This window comes from Arvicola amphibius, chromosome 5, assembly GCF_903992535.2.
Source record: "Arvicola amphibius chromosome 5, mArvAmp1.2, whole genome shotgun sequence".
NCBI lineage: Eukaryota > Metazoa > Chordata > Mammalia > Rodentia > Cricetidae > Arvicola > Arvicola amphibius.
In genome coordinates this window covers 119,236,700-119,244,124 of record NC_052051.1, presented here as the reverse complement: position 1 = coordinate 119,244,124, position 7,425 = coordinate 119,236,700, and positions in this window count along the sequence as shown.

Genomic DNA, 7,425 nt, shown 5'->3' with positions numbered 1-7,425 from the left:
CCCTGATTCTCATAACTAAATTTGACCCAAAGTAACAAAACAAAGACGAATGAGGGTGTGTGAGTTCTCAGACCTTCCCATTTCGTTCTTCTAACTGCCTGGCCCCTAGGGGTGATTTGCCACGGTTGGCCTTCAACAAGCCTGCAGCATTTCCGCGAGCCTCTTTGCAACATATGGCTTGAACTCCAGTTGAAGAGAGCCCCCACCTGGCCAGCTGCAAAATAGCACCCTAGAGGGCTTGCTGGCTTTACGTTTATATTCCGGCAGGCAGGACAGTTATGAGTGCTTTTCTATTCAGGATACCACAGCGCTGTGTTTGAGGTAATTAGTTTGGCTCTAAAATTAGCAGTTACATAAAATGTTAATGAACAGCTGTTCCCAATAAACAGGATAAATTGAAATTAATAATTGCCGTATTCATTTAACAAATGAATTACCCACTTTTTAAATACACTGACATAACACGTGTGATCGCCTGCCAAGGGGATCATCCTCAGATTTTTATTTTGGTGACAAAGAAGCAACATGGGAGCTGAGCGGGCATGTGCCCACTCCACCTGCGCTTACCCCTGTAACTGTAGAAATAAATAGCTAATTATACCCAAAAACACCGCAAAAGGAATGGAATTTAATTTTTCCCCAGCGTGGGGAAAATATATGAAAAGTATATGTGAAAGTATATGTTGAGTGTTTTTTGAAAGACATCTGCTTGGTGTCCCACCCCACACTCTAAACTCCTATTGTATTTGGGATACTTTGTGTGTGTGTGTGTGTGTGTGTGTGTGTGTGTGTGTCCCAACCTATGAAGTATTCCTGGGACAAGACCCTGCCGGGAAAGCTGAATGATTAGACCACAGTGAAGGCACGAAACTTAAAGAGGCAGATGGTGGGGGTACAGGCTCTGAGAACACTAGAAAGGAAAAAGCAGACTCCAAGAAAGCACACAGCAAAAAGCTAAGCCTTCACCTGCCACCACCCCGTGCCTTATTTGTATCGTGGCCAAAACAATGGCTTCACCTCATGGAGCTCACCCACTCACGCCCTCGTACACGACTTTCAGACAAGGGGCAAGAGGACAATGGAGGAGCTGCTGATGACTTTGCTGCAGCACCAGAAGCGTTTGCGGGCACAACTTCCAGAGGAACAATTTTTCCTGCCACCTAAATGTGATTCTAAGCCAGCTGTGAGATGCCCCAAGAGAAGACTCTGGGAAAGGGATAAAGGTAGAGATACTTAGGTAGGAAAGAAACTGTACACGGTTCAACCCAGTATGAGCTTAGCATTATCTGGCATTATGTTTTTAAAAGCTCACCGCGCGTGCCAAGCCAAATAAAAGCGGGAGGAAGACAAATTAGGAGGCTCTTGCAAATGGTGGCTTCCTCATAAACTGTCTCTGCGCAGACAAGGGCTCCTCCCACCCTGGGATTTCCAATAGCGCGTGGTGTTGGCCCTAACCCTGTCTCACTGGCTCCTTTGTCCCAGTCCTTATGCTCAGCACGTACAGAGATGGTTACCAAGATGCTTTGCCTATGGACGGATCCAATAATGTTTTTTTTTGTGATGGACTGAGATAATCTGTAAAATTCTGAGTAGTTGGCAGATGTGGGTCCCAACCTTACCATTTTCTACCTATGCAACCTTTCTACCAACTTTACCACTTTCATATATCAGTTTCCTGTGCCTGGATATAGAAAGGAAAGCACCTAACTACTTAAAAAAAAAAAAAAAAAAAACTCCTTTAATCCCAGCACTCGGGAGGCAGAGGCAGGCGGATCTCTGAGTTCGAGGCCAGCCTGGTCTATAAGAGCTAGCTCCAGGACAGGCTCTAGAAACTACAGGGAAACCCTGTCTCGAAAAACCAAAAAAAAAAGAAAAAAAAAAAAAAGAAAAAGAAAAAAAAAAAACTCCCAATGATCTTTTATAGAGAAACAACCGAACAAATTATAGCTCTATAATATGTATACTAGGTAACAGTGAATAGAATGGGAGCTATATATACATATGCTGAGACCCCAAACCACATTAAACTGGAAAAAAAAAACAAGGTATAAAATCACAATTGGTGTAACAAAAGTGATACTGTGCACTTCTGTGTACATTTTCATGACAGATCCATTGCGTTCTCCGTCTTCTATTTAATAGAAGCATGATTTGTATTTTTAGCAAGGATTTAGTAACCAGCATCTCTTGCAGCTACATGGGGCCCTTTGACTAAATTCTTCTCAATGAGATATAATCAGACGTGTACATAAATAAGACCCTCATTCTTCTTACTGCATCTGGTATGCAGGAGGAATGGCTACAGCTTTTATCATCACATTGGACCAGGGAACCTTAAAGATGGAGCACAGATAAAAGGTTTGCAGACTGGGACCTGGATCCTTTATAACAACATGGAGCTACCCTCCAGTCCTGGACTTCCTGCTTCCGGATTTTCCTTACATCTGGCAGAAACTTCTAAATTTCTCGAACTATAGTTATTTGAGATTTCCCTATCTCCTGCAGCCAAATGTAAACCAAAATAACAGAATAGGTAAATCTCTCAGTCTGCAAGATACACTAGTCTAATATCAGTTGTAACCTCTGGGAGCAGAAGAGGGTTGCAATTACAGAGAAATACAGAGGGAACACGGCTCTTGCTCTGCTCTTGCTCTCAGATTTAACTTTTAGGAAAAACTGTTGAGAGAAGGCAACTGTCCAAGTAAAATTTGATTTTAAAGGAAACAGAAAATCACATGTTAAATTAGAGAGGGAGCTTTTTGATTTGTTTTGTTTTGTTTTAACAACAGCAGATGGGATTTACGGCCTTTGGATCTCACACGCAGCAGCAACCATGTGAGGGCCAGGCTATTTTAGCTGAGACGTCCCCAAAGAATCTTCTTCGGAATGTGAGCAGGTTACCCACTTCAGGGACACTTCACCTGTGGACTGACCACCTACAGCCTTTGGGGACACGTTATGGATGAGGAGGAGGAGGAGGAGGAATCCCAGCAGGCAGTAAGTCAGACAAGGCCATTCTACCCTGTGTCAGCCAAGAGTAAGACCGCTAAGTAGTGCTAAGAAAACGTAACTTCACATCCTAATGGTCTCAAGCTATCTTCCAAATAATGGAGATTCGGGCAGGTAAGAGGCCACTGTTAGAGGGACAGAGGAACGTGAGTTGTGCCACTAAGAGTTCAGCTACACATTCCAGTCACATCCACCTCTTGTCACCAGCAAGAAGCCAGTATGTACTGTCGAGACAGAAGCAGGAGAGGCCTTTCCTAGTGACAAAGGAGCCTGATTTGTTCACCCCTCTGCCATACCTGGAGAGCTGGCCCAACAGACAAGTCATTTGCATGTCATTGGAAACTGGTCCCTTCAGTCTTAAATGCCATTCTATTTCAAAGCAGCCAGGACCTAATTTGCCCCAATCACCCAAACTATCCACTGTCTGCTCCCCACTGTCTGGATTTGATGGCCTCACCCCAAATCCACCCACAAAGCACAAGTTATACAGCAATTCCCATATCTTACCACTTCCTTCCTAATATCAATCTCTCCTGATGCTCAATGATCTCCTTTTTAATAGTAAAATTATTTATTAATAGGTTTATATTAAAATTCTTGACTTTACGTGAATATTTATAATTTTCTAAGGAATGACTTTCTTTTTAGCTGAGCTTTGTAACATAATATATGAGTGAGAAAAATTTATTTTTATCTTCCTAACATCAAGGGCTTTGGGGGTTGTTATTGTTGTTGCTGTTGGTTTTTTGGTGGTTTTTTGTTTTTGTTTTTGTTTTTGTTTGGGGGGGGGAGTTTCAGGACAGTTTCTCTGTGTAGCCTTGGCTGCCATGAAACTCATTTGGTAGACCAGACTGGCCAGCTTTCCCTTGCTGGGGTCCTGACCCCAGGCATCTGCATTGCCTTTGGTGGTAACTGGAGCTTTGGACATTGATAAAGACTACTCTGACTAATGGGACCATGGACCCAGACATGGCCATGGCAGCAATTCGGGCCGAGACAATGTTATAGCCACAGGTGGCAGCATAGGCCACTGAGGTTGGCATGGTCCCAACAGTGACATGTCCCTCAGACTCCAGCATGATCACATGTAGGGGCCCAGAGACCCAGGGTTCTTGTGGCCTTTGGTGGCAATGTGGGCCATGGACATCATCAAAGAGCTAGGCTGCGGTAGAGCCACGGACCCAGTCATGGTCTTTGGCACATCCCTAGATGTCACAAAGGCCCTAGGTGGTTGCACATGTCACTCAGATCAGCATTGCCCCAGCTACAGGGTGGTTGTTGGACAACAGCATGACCCCAGGTGGCTGCCCAAAGATATCCATGGCTCCTGGTACCATCAATCTGCTTTTCATATCTTCTCTCTCATCACAGAAGGGCTGTACACCCTCTTGTTTGAAGTCAGGCCCTAAACACATGGTCTGGACCCCCTGTGTTCTTCATGTTCCCGAATTCTCCCTGGGGTTAAATCCCCATCATCTGAGGTTGAAAGACTTACCCTAAATCGGGGCCACATATTCTCCTGTAGGCCTAGGTGAAGGAAATGAGAGGAAGACGCTTTTGTTCTGTGCCTGCTTGCCCTCACTCTGGATTCACTGGCGTTAGAGCCTACTTATTTTTCAGCATGTAAAATGTGGCAGGCAAAGAGCCACATTGAACCTAGTGTGCCAAACTACCGGATTCTTAAACTTTCTGTTAGTAGATAAGCATTATTGGGCTACAGCCTGTAAGTCACGCTAATGAATCCCATAGACAGACAGAAAGGATAGATGATAGACAGATGTAGACCAATTCTAGATAGATGATAGATAAGATGATAGACAGATATATGATAAATAAGTAGATGGTAGATAAGATGATAGATAGATAGATAGACAGACAGACAGACAGATAGATAGATGCATGCTGTGGGACAATGGTCTGTACCCTGTCACTTGTATTTTAATAAAACACTGATTGGCCAGTAGCCAGACAGGAAGTATAGGCAGAGCAACCAGGCAGGAAGTAGAGGTGGGGCAATGAGAACAAGCGAATTCTGAGAAGAGGAAAGATGCAGTCTGCAGTCATCACCCCAGACACAGAGGAAGTAAGATGAGCATGCCTCGCTGACGAAAGGTACCAAGCCACATGGCTAACACAGACATGAATTATGGGCTAATATAAGCTATAAGAATTATAAGAGCCGGGCAGTGGTGGCGCACGCCTTTAATCCCAGCACTCGGGAGGCAGAGACAGGCGGATCTCTGAGTTCGAGGCCAGCCTGGTCTACAAGAGCTAGTTCCAGGACAGGCTCTAGAAACTACAGGGAAACCCTGTCTCGAAAAACAAAAAAAAAAAAAAAAAAAAAAAAAAAAGAATTATAAGAAGCCTGAGCTAATAGGCCAACCAGTTTGTAATTAATGTAGACCTCTGTGTTTCTTTGGGGCTTAACAGCTGTGGGACCAGATGGGACAGAAACCTCTGCCAACAAATGGTGCCAACATGACAGCTAAATCCACTTGAAACCTGAGAGAGTTTGGGAAATAATTCTAGACAAAAAAGAACAGAGTTAAGCATGGCTTCTTGATAGCATTTTCTCAGGTGGACTGTGTTTGCTAGAGGCAAGTGCACCTCATTTAAGAGAGACTTCCTGACTCAGCTTTAGAAGCAAAAACCTTGCAACTCTTTTAAGAGACTCCACCACCAAACACTTAAATAGTGTTTATGAGTAGCCAATAGCATGCTTCTTGGTGGTGACAGGGACCTTGAAACTCCATAGAGTTGTGGCAATAAACATGGATCTGGCCAATACCTCCACCATGAAGCTAGACTCTCATAAAGCTAAGGAATGGGGTGAATCCAACTGTCAAAGTGACAGCTTTAATCCTAGCCACATCACTTAGCAAATTAAAGAGTTATGTGGTCAGAAAGAGAGAGATATGCAGTAAATATGGATTCAAAGACAAAGAAAACCTCTAAACAGTTTACAGTGTATTTTAAAATGTATGTAGGCTTGGGAAAGAAAAGAAAAATGATAAGGTCCTTTAAAAAGAAAGATAGTAGTTGGATATGGTGGTGCACACCTTTAATCCCAACACTTGGGAGGCAGAGGCAGGTGGATCTCTGTGAGTTCAAGGACAACCTGGTCTACAGAGTAAGTGCCAGGACAGCCAAAGATACACAGAGGAACCTAGTCTCAAAAAGCCAAAAATTAAAAGTAAAAATAAAAGAAATAGAATTTAAAATAAAGCCACATAAAGATGGAAAACACACAGAAAATCTGGATACTGTATGTTATTATGTTCTCTTTGACTTGTTTGAATGCTGAGGAAGGAGCAAAGCTGCTAAAAGACGTTTGATTATAAATGTTGATGGATTAATTCAGCATGCATATTTTGAAAATGCTCTGACTTCAAAATTTAAGTCAAAATATATGTTACTTTGGAGAAGAGGTTTTGTTTTTGTTTCCACGGGAAATGAGAGGCTATGGATTCATTCCAGGTTAAGAAAAATCAGGTTTGATCAAGGAAGGTCCCCTGAGAAATCTCCAGTAGAAGCGGATGGCCCAGATGATCCAATGTTTCAGAGGACCTCTGTTGGAGTTTCCTCTAAATACTACATCCAGAACAGTTTCAAGACTGTTAGCTGACATGATCAAGCCTCACAGAATTTTCCAGTCAGGACTTGACCATAAATTTTCTTTAGGTCCCTGTAAGATTATCAGTGCCCCCAATAATCAGGATGTAGCCTAGAAAACTATGTTCACATTCCCAAAAAAATGAATTATGGATGTTTTTCTTTGTTTAGAGTGTTGGTTACAAGTTGTTATGGATAATAATCAGGAGAAGAGCTAAACAAAGGAGATTCAATTCAGAGTTCTTGTTTAAAAAAAAAGAGGGGGAGTGCTGTGGGACAATGGTCTGTACCCTGTCACTTGTATTTTAATAAAACACTGATTGGCCAGACAGGAAGTAGAGGCGGGGCGACCAGGCAGGAAGTAGAGGCGGGGTGACAAGAACAGGAGGAAAGACACAGTCTGTAGTCGTCACCCAGACACAGAGGAAGCAAGATGAGCACGCCTCGCTGAAAAAGGTACCAAGCCACATGGCTAACACAGACAAGAATTATGAGCTAATATAAGTTATAAGAGTTACAAGAAACGAGCTAATAGGCCAACCAGTTTATAATTAATGTAGACCTCTGTGTGTTTCTTTGGGGCTGAAAGACTGCAGGCTGCAGGGGACAGAAACCTCTTTAAACAGATAGATAGATAGATAGATAGATAGATAGATAGATAGATAGATAGATACATACATACATACATACATACATACATACATACATTCTATCAGTTGTTTCCCTAGAGAGCCCTGACTAATACAATTACCTTCCCAGACTCTCTTCTATTCACGTAAAGTGAATGTTTAAAAATGCAACTTT